The sequence below is a fragment of the Triturus cristatus genome, chromosome 4_2 (assembly GCF_964204655.1).
Source record: "Triturus cristatus chromosome 4_2, aTriCri1.1, whole genome shotgun sequence".
Classification (NCBI taxonomy): Eukaryota; Metazoa; Chordata; class Amphibia; order Caudata; family Salamandridae; genus Triturus; species Triturus cristatus.
In genome coordinates this window covers 490,564,383-490,583,340 of record NC_140586.1, presented here as the reverse complement: position 1 = coordinate 490,583,340, position 18,958 = coordinate 490,564,383, and positions in this window count along the sequence as shown.

Genomic DNA, 18,958 nt, shown 5'->3' with positions numbered 1-18,958 from the left:
AACCAAGATGATGTCGCTCCTTTAGGTGATCTACTATTGGAAATAGTAGATCTACCTGATCCGATTATTATGGCTGGAGATTTTAACGCTATTCTAGACCATACCTTAGATAGAACCTCACATAGTAGAGCATGTGTAAATGCAAAAATGTCAACGTTTATCAAGCAAATAATGGTCCAGCTGGGGCTTTGTGATATTTGGAGACAGAAGGCAGGGCCAAAGAAAGGCTTTACTTTTACAATCAAAAAAATAGACACCAGTCGAGGATAGACTACTTCCTCATTGACAGTAATCTGGCAGATTGGTCTCAGAAGGTTGAGCATGTGGGATTTCATCTGTCGGATCACTCGGCAGTGATTTTGCACTTGAAGTCATATGACGGAGCAACCCAATCCAGATGGACCATAGATCGCACAATTCTGCAGGAAAAAGAAGTCATAGAAGCACTGACCAGAGAGACAGAAGAGTTTTTATTTTTAATCGGGGGTCGGCAGCGTCTGGAATCATTCGGTACGCTTATAAAGCTTTTCTGAGGGGAGGATTAGCGGCACTGGCTGCTGAATAAAGACGAAGTTACCATAAAGAGGTGTCCGCAGTCGAGGAACAGGTTCGTACCTTAGAGAAAGATCTGACTGACCCTATGATAGATGAAGAAGCCCGGGAAAGTTTGTTAAAGGAAATGCTAGAAGTAAAATCTAACCGGGCAGTAATCCTACATGAAAGGGTGAGAAAAAATGGGAGGCCAGTAGACTGGCCCATTTTGAATATAGTGCGGGACGTAGCAAGCTGCTGGCCTGGAAGGTTAAAAGAGAGCAGGTGAGAAACATGATAGTCAACGTCAAATGCGAACACACCGGTGCCCTTATCAGTGACAATAAGGAAATTGAACATACTTTTCATAGCTATCATAGTAGAGTGTATCAAGAAGACCTAAAACCTACCCAAGATGAAGTCGAAGCATGGCTGGGGCAAAGCTCTAATAACCCCCTCACAGTAGATAAGAGCAGGCAGCTGAACCGGGAGATTGGGGAGGAGGAACTAGAGCTCGCATTAAGAGAAAGTAAGAGGGGGAAGGCTCCTGGTGCCGACAGCTTGCCCCATGAGGTCCACAAAGCATTGGCCAGTGCACTAAAACATATTTTTTCAGAAATCATTAATGATTTCTATATAGATGGGGCCGAAATGCCAGCCCCATGGAACAATGCTAAAATCTCCCCAATTTTGAAGCCAGGCAAGTGCCCAAGAAATTGTGATTCTTATCGGCCAATATCTTTGCTAAATTGCGATTATAAGATCTTTGCAAAGATATTGGCCGATAGGTTAAATGGACCTATGGCGGAGATGGTTCATACAGATCAAAAAGGGTTTATATGCGGTAGGTCTCTGAAAGAGTTGACTTATACACTGATAGGCTCGATAGACCTGGCATCCGCTTATGAGCTGCCCCTTGCGGTAATAGCTTTAGACGCCACTAAGGCTTTTGACCAAGTCAATTGGGTCTTTCTACAGACTGCGGCAAAATCTTTAAATCTTGGCCGAAACTTTTGCAGAGCACTAGAAGCCATCTATAAGTCACCAAGAGCTAGAGTACTGATTAATGGCTTTCTGACAGATCCTGTTTCTATTAGTAGGGGGACGAGACAGGGGTGTCCTTTATCGGCACTCTTATTTAACCTATATATAGGGCCCCTAGCCAGAGAACTTAGGGAGGATCCAGAGATTATACCCTTTCAATATGAGGGCTGGAGTAAGAAATTGGGTCTTTACGCAGATGACATCCTCATTTACACAACCAACCTACAAAATACCTTGAGTTGCATCACAGCTTTAACGGCAGATTTTAGGAAAATCTCGGGTTATGAAATAAATAGGAGCAAGACTGAGGTTATGTCCTGGAACCTGGAAGAAGGAGAAGCAGCCAATAGGGAGGCAATGAGATATTTGGGAGTCATGATTCCACAAGATATTACTAAACTAAAGTCAGGTTAAAGATCTTGAGAGGCCTGGCAGAGACTTGGTACAGGATCAGAAAAGCCTTAAAAATACCGTACTATAGCCAAATGGCTCCTATCTGGGATTCACCAGGCTCATCGGAATGGGCAAAAGATGTATTGGCCCGACCACTGAGAGAGGCAGGTCTAACAAGATGGAACCATATTATACAAGACGGTCATCTAATAAACTGGGAAACATGTAACCATCTTTCGGAACAGCAAGTGTCCAGATTTAAACATATGCAAATGAAGAGTTGGTTCCAAGACCCAGGTACGATAATAGGAAGACCAAATGAACTTGAAGACAGACTTGTGGACGAGGTAGCACTTAAGAAAGAGCTTGCAACAATATACTGGTTGATGGTGGAATTGGAAGATGGTGCTTTCACATTGCCAACGGAATTGTGGTTAAGATGCTTGCCATAGTCTTTGCTGGAAAACATGTGGCAAGTATCAATGTCTATGTTGTTTAAAATAGTTAAACCTGCACACCTAAGAAGAAACTATCTTTTCTCCATCCACAGAGCCTATTGGACTCCTCAGAGGTTGTCAAAGTTTGGGAGAGGAGGAGATGTAGCTTGCCCTAAGTGCGGTAGTTTGAAAGAAGATGATGTACATATGTTTGTGGAATGTCCAGAGATTCAGCCATTCTGGATTGATGTGAGTAGGGCCCTGTCTATTATGCTGAAGATTGACATTAAGGTAAGCGTTTTATTTTTGGATGTGCAGATTCCTCCGAAAAAATTACAGGACATAAGGCAAGGCTGCTTTTTTATTCTAGGCTATTGGCGCGTAGAGAAAATTGCAAACAGTGGATAGCTGTGTCCCCTCCCAGGTTTATTGATTGGATATGCTCTGTTAAATAAGTTGCTAGTTTGGACATGAAGGCTTTTAAATAGCACGATTTTTGGTCTCCCTTAGTGGAGTGGTGTGAGCAACAGAAGAACAACAAAGTCCAATGATTATGCCTTCTCCGCCTCGTCTGGCTATTTGGTCTCCATTTTGTCCCCCACCTTTTGTTTCTGCTTAAGAAGGTGAGGAAGGGAGTGATAGCGAGGGATTTTTACTTGGAAGACGGTGCTTCAAACAAACGAGGGTGGTAAAGGTCGAAGCTACTGTCTCTCCTTCTTTCTTTCCCTGCTTCCAGCACAAAAAGGCATGATACTCTATTCACAGGTGCAAATGGAATGGTGTTTTTAGAGTCAAATGAGAATAATAAAAATAAAAAAAAGGAATGAAAAAGAATCGCATAAGTCATCCGTATGTACTTGACACATAGGTAACATCAGAAATCTTCCCAGATCAAACAAATTCATCATTTTGACTACTGCTTTTACCTCTTGCTTCATTAACATACATGGCACTTGTTAGTTTGCCAGTTAACCATTGATCCCTCACACATGATGTTGTCTGCAACATTGGGTGTATCAACATCAAATGTCACAACCACAATGTCAACTACTTCACTATGTAGCAGGTGATGTATCGTCTTTTGCTCCTGACAGTCTCGTGTCCTGACATACCTGTCCCATCTCCTGCAAGGGAGTTTAGAGCTCAGAATGGAAATAGGATTTACACAATTGAATTGAGACATGGTGTCTATTCTGCAATACCTAGTCATCAAATTGTGAACCATTGGCTCAAATGTTACAGGTCAAATTACTTCCTTGTCAAACTTTAAGCTTGCATACTCATTGCATGAGTCATGTCACACAGATAACAGTGATTGTGCTCATTTGTCCTGTAACTTAGTTTCTCTACTGTCAGGTCACACATCTCACTCTTATTGCAGAGACACTAAGGTATTAGTAATAGCCAGGGTGAGAGGCATGTGGCACACAGTCTTGTGTGATCCATGCACAGTGTAATGAAGATGAGTCAGGATATTGTGCACATTGTAAACAGCTCATCATTTTCAGATGTGAACAATGGTCAATACACTTCCAAGTCCGATGACTACATCTTCACAATGCTTCAGGTGAACACCATGCCACTGGCCTGTCTGGGTGCATTGTCTGCACAGACTATTAGTACTGAAACCTCTTTTCTTCATGAGTTTAGTCAACACTGTGTACCAATCCTGTCTAGAATGCAGAAGTACCCATTTGTATGGGCCAAGTCTGAATGTCTCTCACTTCGATTAGACATATTGCACACTTTGTAGCGCATACATTGCTCTTATTTTCCATCTCATTTTGGAAGCTAACTCCAAGATGATGCACATTTGACATCTCTCAATCTGACTGTGATGCATCATACACATGGTTTACAAAACCCTCAAGTATAAATAGTCAAGAACATTTACACATGTCAACCATTGTGAATGTGTGTCTAACATCATACCTTACAATTTCAGCCATGTTTCCACCAGTGACCACCTGTGTTTATCAGTGAATGGCATGTGTTGTCACTGTTACAGAGTCAGACACATAGACTCACTATTTTGGATGCAGTGAAAAGAATCTTTCACACAATCATGTGAAAGGACAGAGTGAGAGGTGACCACAGCTAGCATACCTTTAATTGGCTCATGGGATACATTTGATTACACTGAGCACCACGGCTGGGACCTAACATTGGCACACTAACCAACCAAAACTCACAAAGGCCTCAACATGGATGTCACCTGCTGCCGGGATGTATAGGATGGGCTTTTCACACTTGATTGCTCCAATAACAACATACTTCACAGATTTTTTGAGACCACACTGAGAACAGTTAATACATTAGTCAATGTGCTGACATGTGTCAAGCAATTGCATTACTCCTGAAGGTTATCTTCATGCACATGTTGTTGTAATTTGTGCTAACCATATGAACATGGCACTACTGTCACTACCCTGAGCATAACTTCCTCACATGTTCCTGATGAAAGGGGCATAACCAGGTATGTAATAATCCTTGTGCATCTTTTAAACTGAACAGTGATTTTTGGTGACCTCCGACCTGTAAAAAACGCAGCTGGCTAACATACTGCAACATACATGTTTAAAGAAAGCTGTGCGGCATGGCACATTCTCACCCATTCCTTGCTGCTGTGTGGTTTTCAACTTCCCATCCAGGTCAGGGAAGACCACCAGTAGTATGCGGAGCAAGGGAGGGTCAGGGTTCAGCACCCGCTCCACTTGCCTGGAAGTGACAGGCACAGCTGGACTTCAGCGATCTTCTTGGTCAAGCTACAAAGGTCCTGTCACCTCTTGCGGCAATGATGCACGTGCAGAGTTTCCAACCCCACGGAGCACACCTTCCTGGCGATGATCCTCCACAGCTTAGCCTTCTGATGGAAGTTGACCTGTAAGGATGACATGATGACAGACCCTTAGTTCAGATGCAAGATGTTTCTGAGTCAGAAACTTGTGCACAGAGGTCATTGTCAGATTGGCAACAATGTCTAAGGGGTAGGCAATTGGCATTATGTGCAATTGTCCTGTGTTCAATGATGACTCGGTCCCATGAAAACACTGACAAGATGTTTATCCCAGTACACACACTTCAACAGCATTGTAACTACCCAGAACAGTTATCTACACACTTTTCAACTTACAAAAACATTTTACATGCTTGCCACTGAGATTTTTAATGCTAGTAGCACATGGTAATTGCACATGTCCAATGAAAATGCAGTGTGACCATCACTCACCTGCTCCTCTGGTTTGCCATACAGCTGGCTGTACAGTGGCAGGAAGGTGTCCAGCAGGACCAGGTTCTCCTCCTCTGTGAAAGCTGGGGCCCTGCCAACTGTACGTGCCATAGTAGTTGCCAGAGGATGTGCACACATCAGCAGAGAGATGAAAGGGGTAAGAATGATGCAGGTAGTGCAGGCAAGTGAAGTCTCAAGGGAACAGACAGACTTATATCTAGACAGCAGAGGCAGTCTTAATTCCATGGATCCAAAGTGAAAGGTTCGCGTCTGTTGCATTTTCCAAATTGGTCCAATGCTTTACATTGCTTGCAGACAACACACCTACTGCGAATTTCAAAAACTCATCATTAGACCGCGAGTAACTTTGCTACATTGGTGATGGGAGGTTACCGACTCGGTTTCCACGTGATGAGGACACGAGCCGAAACGCGCGTCTGTCACCATAATAACTTTCAGCCAATGGCTGTGTCTGAATTGGTTAGGCTCATCATAAACAACAATTGGTTCTGTCTGGTAAGAAAATTTCTTTAAAGTTCAAAGCATTTATGTAATATCAATGAATCTTTGATAGAAGTATGAACACATATACAGTAACAATTTTTAGGCGGTATCAAAAACTTTTTACTTTTCTTTTTCATCAAACATTGCACAAATTCAAATTCAAAATAAAGGCTGTCTAGTTATTCATAAAACAGAACAACGCAAGTGACATAAATTTACAATGAATAAAGTGCCCAAGTGACAGAAGGTGACTGAGTTTATTATATATGGAAGGAAAAAGACGATACGTCGAATAATACACGAAAAAAGATTTTTACAGGGAAAAGGGAATTTTTCAAGTGCAAACAATATACGCTTTAAGTATCTCTAGTCCAAGCAACAATTGCTTAATAACTCAAGGATAACGAGACCTAAGAGTGTATGGACAAGTGTAACTGTTGAGGTTTTGACCCTAACAAACGCACAAGTAAGGTATTGGCATAGCGGGTCTTCTTCAGGACAGGGACAGGAGCTGCATATGACAGCCAGATGGAAAAAAGAATTCATATGTTCCAAAGGGTACTGGTAAGTGGTTACGGGTCAAACGTGCCAATAAACTCACCAATTCCATATGTATCTATGGATTCTGTTAACTGAAGTTTACGTGGTCATTCAATTCAAGAAGTAGGCAGGAATGTCTTGACAAGAACCCTTAATTAATAAAGGACAAGAGGACCTAGTTAGTCTGAACTCAACCAGGCTCAACCATGTTCCTGGCATCACAAGTGACTAGGAATCATACCTGGAAAATATGATTCCAGCTGATTGCCTTAGGTGAAAGTGCTGTTGTGGTCAAAAGTTAAAAAAATTAAACCAATGAAAGAATTGTACCCATACACATGGTAACACTCAATGTCTCGTCCCTGTATACAAACATCCCACAGCATAAAGTCTTGGAAGTGACCAGAGAGACCCTAGATAAATGCCCTGCACCACACTAGGTTCCAACGGACTTATTGATAGCACTGTTAGAAATAGCCATGTCTAAAAACTACTTTGTATTTTAAAATCAACACTACTACCAATGTAAAGATGTAGCTATGGGAGCAGGATTCACTCCTAGTCTAGCTAACTTGTTCATGGACTCCTACGAAGACAAATACCTATACAGTCTCAACAACTCATACATAGATAACATCAGTATGTGGAAAAGATATATAGATGACTTCTTCATGATTTGGTCAGGAAACAAAACATTATTGATTGAGTTCTGTAATTGGCTGAACAGTAGGTCCACGGATATCCAGTTCACCATGAAATTTGATAAAAAATCAATCAGTTTCTTGGATCTCACACTACAAATAGAGGAAGGCATGATTTATACCAACCTTTTCAGAAAGCCGACAGAGCATAATACCCTGCTTAAATATAACTCACATGACCCAAGGAGCCTTCGGGATAATCTGCCATATGGGCAGTTTTTGCGGTTGAGACGCAATTGCTCTCAGAGGTCTGTGCACTTCAAGGAATCTGATATACTGATCCAACGCCTTGACTGACAGGGGTTTCCCCAAGGACCTATTAAAATTTGGGAAGAAAAGGGCTTGGTATTGCCCATGTAAAACACTGCTTGAGGTCAAGTCCAGGGAGACCCAAAACGAAAAGATGGTATGCGTGACAATTTATAATCCCAGAACCCACGAGATCAAGAAAATCATAAAAACGTATTGGAAAGTGGTGGCTACAGAAATCGGGGCGAAGGAAGATCCGATATTCACTTTCAAGCAAGGAAAGAACGTCAAGGATTTCATAGTCAGTGCCTTCTTAGAGACCCCACAACCACCAGATGTAAGGATGCAACTGAACCTACCTCCATTGCTGGTCATCACAAATGTGGACATTGTAAGGCTTGCCCGTGGACAATTGAAGGCAATAGTTTCACATATGCCAACCACACTTATACCCTATCACAACCGCACCAATGTCATTTACATCATTAAATGTCCCTGTGATAAGTTGTATGTTGGACAGACCACCCAGAAGGTTGAGGCAAGAATCTTACAACACACCAGCAGAATTAAATGTAAAGTTCAAGGGGCTGACTTAGTTGAACACTTCGTGAGTCAGGACCATCAACCAGAGAGTCTTAAGTGGTTGATGCTTGGAAAAAATCTGCCCACATCCAAGAGAAGGCAACTTGGCTTCCTCATTGAATTTCAAGAAATGTAGAGGGATACATTCTTTGAAAACAATCACATTGGGTCTTAATGAAATGGAGAAAATACACAAACAAATGGGACAGTTGAGCAGTAGATGACATTAGACTCCATACTCTCCGCCTTCCCAATTGTGGCTGACACCATCAACTCTATCATCCTATTCCATTGAGCCATATGTGGTACATAGTTCTCATCTATATGGCACCAAATACACAGAGCTTATGTGCCATAACCAAGCAATACAGTCTTCCTCTACCTCTCTTTAATGTTACAAATTGTTATCTGAGGGCCTCCTTTGTTGCTATGATGCATCAAACATTCATAACTGGGCTTGATTTGTCTTAATTAACTTCAATTGATATCGGGTGTCATTCACTCATAATGTATTTGCCACAATCATGCGTGATATGTTCTCGCTTTAAAGCTAAAATGTCATAAGCTTTGAATTTGATGCACCAAACATACATAGCCTTTGCTAGACGTGATATGTTCTCATTTACTTTAAATGTCACAAAATGTTATCAGGTGTTATTCATGAGGCACCAAATAATTTTAATGTATTTGGGACAAACATAGGTGATATTTTTCCTTTCATAGCCAAAATTCAATCAATTTTGAAAAGAGCAGTGTGTTTTTACCGCACAGTAATTATGCTGATTAATGAGGAGTCAATACCGCTTACAATATACTTCTAAAATATGTTGATTATCTGATCACAATTAGCTTTTGTTTCATTTTTATTGCCTTATGAAGAGCAGTGTTGCTGACATCCATTATCTCTAACTGAAATACATGTCCTTTCCTGACTCATCCCACGGACTGGCAACAGTTGGATCTAGGTGCTGCACAGAACCGTGCATGCTAGACGCCCAAGCTGGACTGACACGTTCTGTTCCATACCGTGACAGCTAGTTTTCCCGCGGCCACTTGAGACTGCTATGAGTGAATAGCTATCTCACGGCTCACACTGAAAGGTACGTTCGTTAGCGCGCACCACAATTCTTCCTCTTTTGAAGAGTGCTCAAACCTTTTTGCTTACATTCATATTCTCATTCACAGAATCTGATTATTACTACAATTAGTCCCTGACTAAAGAGATGCCTCCCAATTGATGTGATGCATCCCATTCATACAATCACTGGACACTGTGTGGACCATTTCATTATTGTATATGTAATGGTCAGTCCCTTGATTTAATTCCTTTATTTATGCAGTTTTGTTGGATGAATTTACCATCTAAAAAAGTACCCAGACATTGTTCTTGGGCTACATCCACATATTAAGGTATGTTTCAATTTAAACCGTCACAATTCACCTAATCACCATGTGTGCGGGTACAATTCTTTCATTGGTTTCATTTTTTAACTTTAGGTGATTGACCTCAACAGCGCTTTCAACTACGACGATCACCTGGAATCATCTTTTCCAGGTATGATTCCTTGTCACACGTGATGCCAGGAACATGGTTTAACCTGGTTGAGATCAGACTAACTAGGTCCTCTTTTCCTTTATTAATTAAGGGTTCTTGTCAAGACATTCCAGCCTACTTCGTGAATTGAATGGCCACGTAAACTTCAGTTAACAGAATCCATTGATACATGTGAATTGGTGAGTTTATCTGCACTTTTGGCCCGTAACCATTTACCAGTACACTTTGGAACACATTCTTATTTGAATTATTTTTTCCTTCGGGCTGTCACATCTCCTGTTCCTCAGTCCTGAAGAAGATCTGCCATGACAATACCTTACTGGTGCGTTTGTTAGGGTCGAAACGTCGACGGATACACTTGTCCATACACTCTTAGGTCTTGTTGCCCTTGAATTATTAAGCAATTGTTGCTTGGCCTAGAGATACTTATTGTTTGGACTTGAAAAATTCCTTTTTCACTGTAAAAATCTTTTTTAGTGTATTATTCAACGTATTGTCTTTTCACTTCCATGTTTGATACACTCAGTCACCTTCTGTCACTTGAGCACTTTATTCACTGATAATTTATGTCACTTGCGCAGTTACATTAATAACTAGACAGCCTTATTTTTTATTTGAATTTTTTTATTTGAATTTTTGCAATGTTTGATGAAAAAGAAAAGTAAAACGATTTGGTTTACCGCCAGTTAGACTTGGCATCTTATGGTGTGTTGACATCTGTTTTTGCTGGCTTAGTGTCTCTGCAGACCTCACTGCTGATCAGTGTGAAAGTGCTCCTGTTGTAAACTGTGCTATGGATTGATGTTTCCATGATTGGCATATTTGATTTACTTGTCAGTCCCTTGTAAAGTGCATTGAGTGTGCTAGGGCCTCTAAATCAAATGCTGTTAGTAGGCTGCAGCACTGGATTGTGCCACCCGCGCAAACAGCTTTTAAATGTAATTCTGGTCTGTCATTGCAGAGCCTGTGTGCAGTCTGGGACTGCCATGTCGACTTGGCAAGTGTACCCATTTGCCAGGCCCTAACCTTCCCTTTTCTTACATGTCAGTCAACCCTAAGGTAGGCCCAAGATATCCCTGTGTGCAGGATGCAAGGTATGTGAAAGGTAGGAAATGCCCTGGTGTGTGTGCCATGTCCTGATAGTGAATTACTGTCAATTTAGTTTTTCACTATTGCAAGGCTACCTGTTCCCATAGGACAGAATGGGGAGTTTGTTTATAACATCTTATAAACATAACTGGCCCTAGGAACTAGGTAGAAAAATAAAGTTTAGTATGCCTGAACTCAGAATCTAAAGATGCATCTTTGGGGCGTGGCCAAGATGGCAGCGAAGGAGGACGCATAGTTCAGAGCTCCTACCTGCCGCCCGCCAAAAATAGCACCAGCGGGCCTTCTCGGGGGGCGATATCCTCCTGGGTGATTGCAGCGGAGCCTTACTGGCTACCAGGGCTGTTGGAGCGGGCCCTGTAGCCCCGCGATAGACGCTGAGAGTTGCGGCACCAGTGCGGCCCTGTGAGCGGTCCGGCAGCCCTGTCCCTCGGCGCGGCGGTGGATGGCTTCTCCAAGCGGTGGTCTGGCGTTAAGGACCATCGGGCCAGCTTCTCTCAGCCCGGCCGCCACGGCAGTGACCCGGACGACACGCGGGTTGCACACGGTGCTACTCAGCCACCTCCAGAATCAAGATTTGCTGGAGGGCACCAGACCGGAGGCAGAGCGGTGGGCCCTGTCGGAGCACTGCCAAGACTGTGGAGATGACTGGGCCTGGGCGAGCCTGGCCGCGGTTGCTTCGGGGTGCTTCTGGACGGGGGCGGTCGCTCCCGTGGCCCGGCAGGAGGGGAGCGGAGGCATGGTGAGCCCCAGCGGATATAGGGGCACGATCCCCTGAGACGCGACACCCCCTGCCTCTGCCTCAGTGCAGTCCACGGCAGGGGAGACTCATGAGACCCCTGGATTCAGAGATGACGGGTGCAGCGAGGTCTGGGCCCCACCCGGGTCACCCAAGGGGAGAAAGCAGCCTGTGGAGCCTCGCATACGAAGGAGGGAGTAGCAGACCGGCGGCCGCATCAGGAGACGGCCCTCCTGGAGACGGCGTTTCGCGCCTATGTGCCCTGGTGGAGGCAGACCAGACAGCGGGGGCGGCGCATGGCCTAGAGAGTTGAGGCCGCTACTGGCGCTCCCCCTGCTCCACGGAGACAACCTGAGGCCCGGTGAGTGGCTGCACCTTGGGACGGGTCCGGTGTTGCTTCTGAGGTGCCCCCGTTAAGCCTGATTGCAAGCATTTTGACTTTGAACCTGGGGCCCATGGGCAGTCCACCGGTTGATAGTGGGGGGCCTGTGTCCTAGGGGCTGCCCCGGCCACTAGAGCTCCCGACTTTGATGCACCCGGGCCCGGACTTTGCTTACAGGCCTGCTGTAGCCTCCCGGGGAGTATTGACCGCGCTTCTTAGGGGAGCGACAGGACAGCCCAGGGGCCGCTACGGGGGCTCCGAGAAAGAGCTCCACTTGGTTCTGGAACGCTGATCGCTGGGCCGGTCTTGAGACATCTTGTGGAGTGGTGACCTTGGCCGCAGCTTGGGATCGTGCCTCCTATCGGGGAGGGGAGAGAACGGGGCGTAACTCAAGAGATTTGCAGAGTCCTGTACTGATTAGCGGAGGTTTTGCTTGCTGGACGCCCAGGGGGATGGACGGGGACCCTCCCAGCATGCGCCTCTTTCTTGTTGCAGCTCTGGAAAGCGCAGGGGCATTTCCCGTCCAGGACACAAAAGGGGAAACCTTTGACAGACATATTTGGCCGCTCGTGGTCCAATCCTAACATGGCGGCGGCAGCACCTGTGAACGTGACCACCAAACCCCGAGGGTCCGCAGAGGATGAGCTGATAACAAAGGCGTTTTTAGAGTCGCTGTTTCGCACTCTCCGCGAAGACATACAGTCAGTAAAAACCGAGTTTGCAGCAAGGAGATGAGAAGGGATATGGATGCTATCGGAGAACGAGTGGCCACTCTGGAGGAGAAAATCGACGGTGGTGTGACTGATATAACAGCGCTCCAGCAGGAAGTACTCAGGGTGCAGGACCAACATATGGATATTCAATCACATCTGGAGGATTTGGCAAATAGGCCCCGTAGACATAACATTAGGATCCGGGGGGTGAAGACAGCGGAAGACACCAAGGATCTGTTTGCTTTCTCCAACAGCCTCTTCCGACACATCCTCGGCGACTCCCATACCTCAGACATTATCCTGGACAGAGCACACAGGGTTGGGTCGCCCAGGGCACCCAATGCCCCGCCAGCAGACATATTGGTCTGTGTACAGGACTTCAAGATTAAGGAAGCCATCCTTACTAAGGCACGGTCATTGCACCCTATCTCTTTCTGCGGTCACTCCCCAGTGCTATAACAGGACTTAGCTCTGATCACCCTGCAACGCCGCCGGCAATTCCACCCTGTAACTGAGCACCTTCGGCAATTGGGGATCCCATACTCATGCGGTCACCCCTTCCGCCTCATCTTCCGCTATAATGGAAAACTTCACCAACTCCACTCCCGGATGGACACCTGCCGGCTGCTGGGCATTGCCCTACCAAATGAAGAAGACGACGCACACAGCGCTGGATCGGGACCGGAGGTCTTCCCGTCGGGATGGCAAAGACGGGGCAGGCGGAGACGCCCCCGGAAACTGCACCAAACTGAAATTGCCAGGAGCCAGCGGGCGGCCGTCACGGCTGTCTTGGAGGCCCTCGCAGGTGAGAGATCTAGCACTAAGTGACATCCGGGGGGATATGGGTCTGCTTTTTCTGCCTTGGTCCAGATTTCTTGCATGTTCCCACAGGGAGTGTAGGTGGGCGGCGGGTGGAGTGGTACTCTTCCCCTTGGCCGCAACACGGAGCCCCCTCTTTTCTCTGACCAGTCATCTCAGGATGGCGGACAATGTCACATGACTTCCTCCGATCAAACTGTCCCCAACTGGTTGTTGTATTGGGGCCGAGTTTCAGGGAACTTTGGGCCTTTTCTTTTCCCCCCCTTTTTTCTTTTTAGTTGTGTCCCCTCGTCCACCCTTTTCCCCTGCGCTCTGCGTCTCAGCTATTTAGAGGGGTGAGTTATCCTTCCCTATGCCCTCAGATCTTGGTCTACACAACTGTCCACAATGTAATACAGCTCCTGCCTTCTGCTACATTTCATGCCACATAACCCAGTCCGTATCTTGACGTTTATAGTGCGCGGCCTAAACAACCCCATTAAGCGCAGGGCAATCCTACACTATCTTGAGCACTCCAACGCCGACATATGTCTCCTTCAAGAGATGCATCTTATCCCCAAGGACCATCATAGAATGAAGTCACGTGCGTTCCCCACACAAATGTTTCCTCTAACTTTACTAAATCGTCTGGGGTTGCCATACTTGTTTCCAGCTCCTTCCAGAGTAAGGCGATACAGAAAGAGGCAGAACTTAAGGGTCGTTTGCTCGCATATCAATTTCAGGTGGCGGGTGTTTCTTTTATAGCGGGCTCCTTCTATGCTCCCAATGAGGGGCAGGAAAAATTCTTCCACAACGCTCTTACTGAGGCGACGGCTAACTCGGAGAGGTGTCTATTGCTGGGGGGGATTTGAATATGGTATTTGATAACATTCGCGACCGCTCGTGTCAGCGATCAAGTCAAGTTGGTGCTCTCTCGTCGGCAGCCTCGGCACGTCTCCAAGATCTGGGCATAGTTTACATTTGGCGCCACTTTCACCCCCACAGTCGAGCATACACCTTTTACTGAGGAGCACACAAGACATACGCCAGACTAGATTATCTCCTCAGCTCCACCCCGATACAGGCTCTTGCGTGCGACTCCGAGATCCTGACAGCATTTCTCTCAGACCATTCCCCGGTCATCGCCTCCTTCCGTATCCCCCCTGCGTGGCCGCCGATGAGACACTGGCGACTTCGCGACACACTGCTCCACCGGGTTTCCACTGTTAATCAAATTAAAGGCGCCATCACAAACTACCTTGACCTCAATAGTACCCCGGACACCTCCTTAGCAACACAATGGGTGGCTCTCAAGGCGGTATTACGAGGGGAATTTATAGCTATCTCCACCACCAAAATCCTAGAACGTAGTTGCAAACGGGCCGAGCTCACCCAGCGGTTAGCCGAGTTAGAACAGATGCACCAATGCAGGGGGGCAGCCAGGGCATGGCACCAACTCTGCGTGGAAAGGAAACAGCTCGCGGCACTCGATCAGGACCGAGCCGAGTATGCGGCACTCTGCCTCCGTCACTCCTATTATGTTGGGGTGATAAATGTGGTCGCCTCCTCACACACAAGTTACGAGAAACTAGGCAACGACAGGGAGTGCAGACTATCAGTACTTCCGGGGGGGAGCTCACCACTGATGACACGGCCATTGCGGAAGTCTTTAGAGACTTCTATGCAACACTGTATTCAGGCGACACTTTAGATGCACAGCACTGCAGCGATTATCTGCAGACGGCAGCGATACCCGCTCTCAACAAAGCACAGGCTGACTACCTCGACAGGGACATAGGCACAGAGGAGGTTATTGCAGCAATTTCTCGGCTTAAGCTGGGCAAGTCGCCTGGGCCGGACAGTTACACGGCGGCCTTCTATAAAAGTTTTGTGCACAAGTAGTGCCCATACTGCGGTATCTGTTTAACACCTTCGCAAATGACGGGGCTATACCAGCGGAGATGGTGGAAGCATCGAAAATAGTTATTCCGAAGCCCAGGAAAGATAGGACACAATGCAGCGCGTACAGGCCGATTTCCCTGTTAAACGTTGACATCAAGTTGTACACTAGTATTCTCGCCACTCGGCTAGCGCCATATATGACCCAACTGATAGAACCGGATCAGGCTGGCTTTATCCTGCAACGGCAAACAAGCGACAATACTAAGAGAATCCTCCACCTGATAGAGAAGGCATCCTGTACTACAGGGGAGTACATGTTGTTGGCTATAGACACCAAAAAAGCCTTTGACAGAGTCCATTGGCCGTATCTAGAGCAGATCCTGATCCGATTCAGCTTTGGTGATAAATTGCGTTCTCGGATACTTAACTGTTATCGCCTGCCCAAGGCGACCGTTCGGGTAAATGGCCAGACGTCCTCGCGTTTCTCCATAGGCAGAGGCACTAGGCAGGGGTGTCCCCTTTCACCCCTCCTGTTCGCGCCCTAAATGGAGAGGCTGGCGCTGAGGGTTCGCAGCCACCCCCTCGTCACAGGCATTCGTTTTGGAGGCGACACTCACACCATCAGCCTCTGTGCTGATGATATTCTGCTCTCCCTCTCTAGCCCGATCCTGGCAATGCGCGCTTTTTTCGTAGAACTGTATTGCTTCGCGCAGGCCTCCAGCTTTAAGGTCAATATTGATAAATCGGTTGCATTAGATATATCCCTTTCCACTGCCACACTGGCTCATCTGTAAGAGGAACACACTCTCCAGTGGTCGACCTCATCGATCCCTTATCTGGGAATTCAGCTTGCGCCCACTATTCCAGCCACCGTTGCTGTTAACTACTCCAATCTTCGCTCACTCATCCGCTCGGAATTGGGAAAGTGGAAGCACCACACTTTATCATGGTTAGGCAGAATAGCAGCCATTAAAATGACCATCCTCCCTCAAATCCTGTATCTCTTCCAGACCCTTCCCCTTCGGCCTCCCTTAGGATGGATTCAACAGACACAGGCTGACCTAGCGAATTTCATCTGGCAGGGCCGTAAGCCTCGGTTCAAACATGCGATCGCGGTTCTCCCACCGGAGAGGGGGGGTGTCGGGATTCCGGACTTACAGCTTTATTTTAACGCTGCACAACTCCGCTACTTGTAATGGTACCGCTTCGAATTGGAGAAGCATTGGCAGTTTCAAGACCAGGCGGTCGCAGCTATGCCCCTTCAGGGCATCCCCTTTCTTCGGAAAACAGAGAGACTGCCCAATCTATATGCTTCATATACCACGGGTACGATCATGGAGGTTTGGGACCGCACCAGCACTGCTCACGAGCTGACTTCCTTTCCCTCCCCACTGACGCCCCTCTTTAATAATCCTGAATTTCACCCTGGCACTGATCCTAAGGCATTCACTGCATGGCGTTGCTCCGAGCGTTGATCCCTCGGTCATCTCTTTGATTTAGAAGGGATTCTCTCATTCCCACTACTTAAGACACATTACGGCATCCCTGAATCAGAACGTCTACGGTACCTTCAACTTAGGCACTGGGCGCTCCACCGGCAAATTAAACCCGGTGCCCAGCGCCTACTGACCCCATATGAAAAATGGCTTATCACCCGCACCTCTGATAAAAAGCTTATTTCTGACCTATATAAACAGCTGCTACTGAATGCTACTCACACCTATAACGCAGGTCGATTGCGCTGGGAGCGGGAATTGGAACGCACCCTAAGCCATAAAGAATGGGATGGTATCTACCACAGGGCACGGCACTCGGCATACCACATGGGCCTCACAGAGACATTGACTAAAGTGCCCTGTGTTGGAGGGGATGCAGGGAGGTGGGCACACTCACACATCTTTTATGGAGCTGCGATCGCATCCAGCCTTACTGGTCTCGCATATTGGATGAGGTGGACACCCACTTTGACACACAAATTACGCAATTCCCTGCGTATGTCCTCTTGGGCTTACGCAACCCTATCACGTATCCCTTAAAATCTAGAAGGAGTCGGTTGATAGCTATCACACTGGGGGCAGCCACTCAGAATATTCTCACGCACTGGCATGCTACCCACCCACCAACACACTCCGGATGGCTGCAGAGGCTTTGGCAGGTACTGGACATGGAAAAGCTCATCCTCACTCTTGCGGGCAGAGGGTCTGAATTTCCGGAACTGGGGCGACCTTTCTTGACACTACTCACGGCCGAATTCAGAGAACTGACATGCCCCCGTTATCTCAGACTTCTCCACCTTGCTGACACACAACTCCCGCAAGCAGGACCCTCACACACCCTCAAGCGGGCGCGCTAAATCTCGTGGCGTTTTTTTCTTCCTCACCCCCTTTTTTTTTTCTTTCATCTGTCCGTGGACGAGGGGAGGGGTTGAGGGGGTAGAGTGGGGGTTTTCAGGTTTGTTCTGTTTTTCCTATCCCCACTCTTTGTTTTCTTTGTAGACCCGCTCCGCGCATCTTACTTTTGTAATGTTCTTACTTGTGACACTAGATGTCCTCATTGCACTGTCTACAGGGAGCTGGGGGTTTCTTTGTTGTTTCTTCAAAACTAATAATAGATTTAAACCATAAAGATGCATCTTTTAGTGAAGGTGATTTTTACATTCTGTGTTTGAAAATTCCACTTTTAGAGAGTAGGTATTTATCTTGCTTAGCCATCCATTAGGCCTCTGTGGGGGTTGTGGATTGACTGTCTGGGTTTTGGTTGACAGGGGCTGGGGAGGAGCAGTGGCTCCAGATAGTCGATGTGGGCCAGGAAAGGGCTGATTAAGGCCTGGGCTGCATTTAGAGTAAGGGGAGGAGATTTCCTTTCATCATAATGGACCTGGTGGAGACAATGCCGTCTCCACCTCTTGCCAGGAAGCCTCACCAGAGAGGGCAGAACTGGTTCTGACTGGGCACAGACACTCTCTGCCTGAGAGGGCAAAAGTGGGGACCAAACCCCTGAACATTAGACCTCTTTTGGACCAAGAAGACTGCCAAGAATAAGAGCCGGAGAAGCTGTCAGGAGGAACTACAACTTTGCTGAGTGCTTTGCTGTGTTGGCCTGCAGTGGCTGCGTCTGTCTTGGTCAGTGAAAGGACTGGACTGCACTTTCTACAACTTCTTTCTTTGAGTGTCTCCAAGAGCTTGAGGTAGAGCTTGCCCCCTGTTCAAGAAGTCTCAGGAACACTAAAGACTTCAAGTTCTTCTGCCCTCAGCACTGGGACTGTGTGTTTTGTGCTGCAACAGAAGAAAAAGCAACCCAACGCTGTCTACGACGCCACTGCCGACTCTGTGTCCTGAAGGCACCGCAGAGGGCTCTGCCGCAATGGCGCACTGCGATCCTGGTCTCACCGACGACGCCATCTAATGCCACCACCAAGCCGCTACTCGCACCGGGACCTGTGGACACCGTACTCGGCACCGCCTCGCTTCATGACGCCGCCTTGGTATCCCCGATAACACCGCTTCACACTGACATCGATGCAGCTGCTTACACAGTGGTTCGAGGGCATGG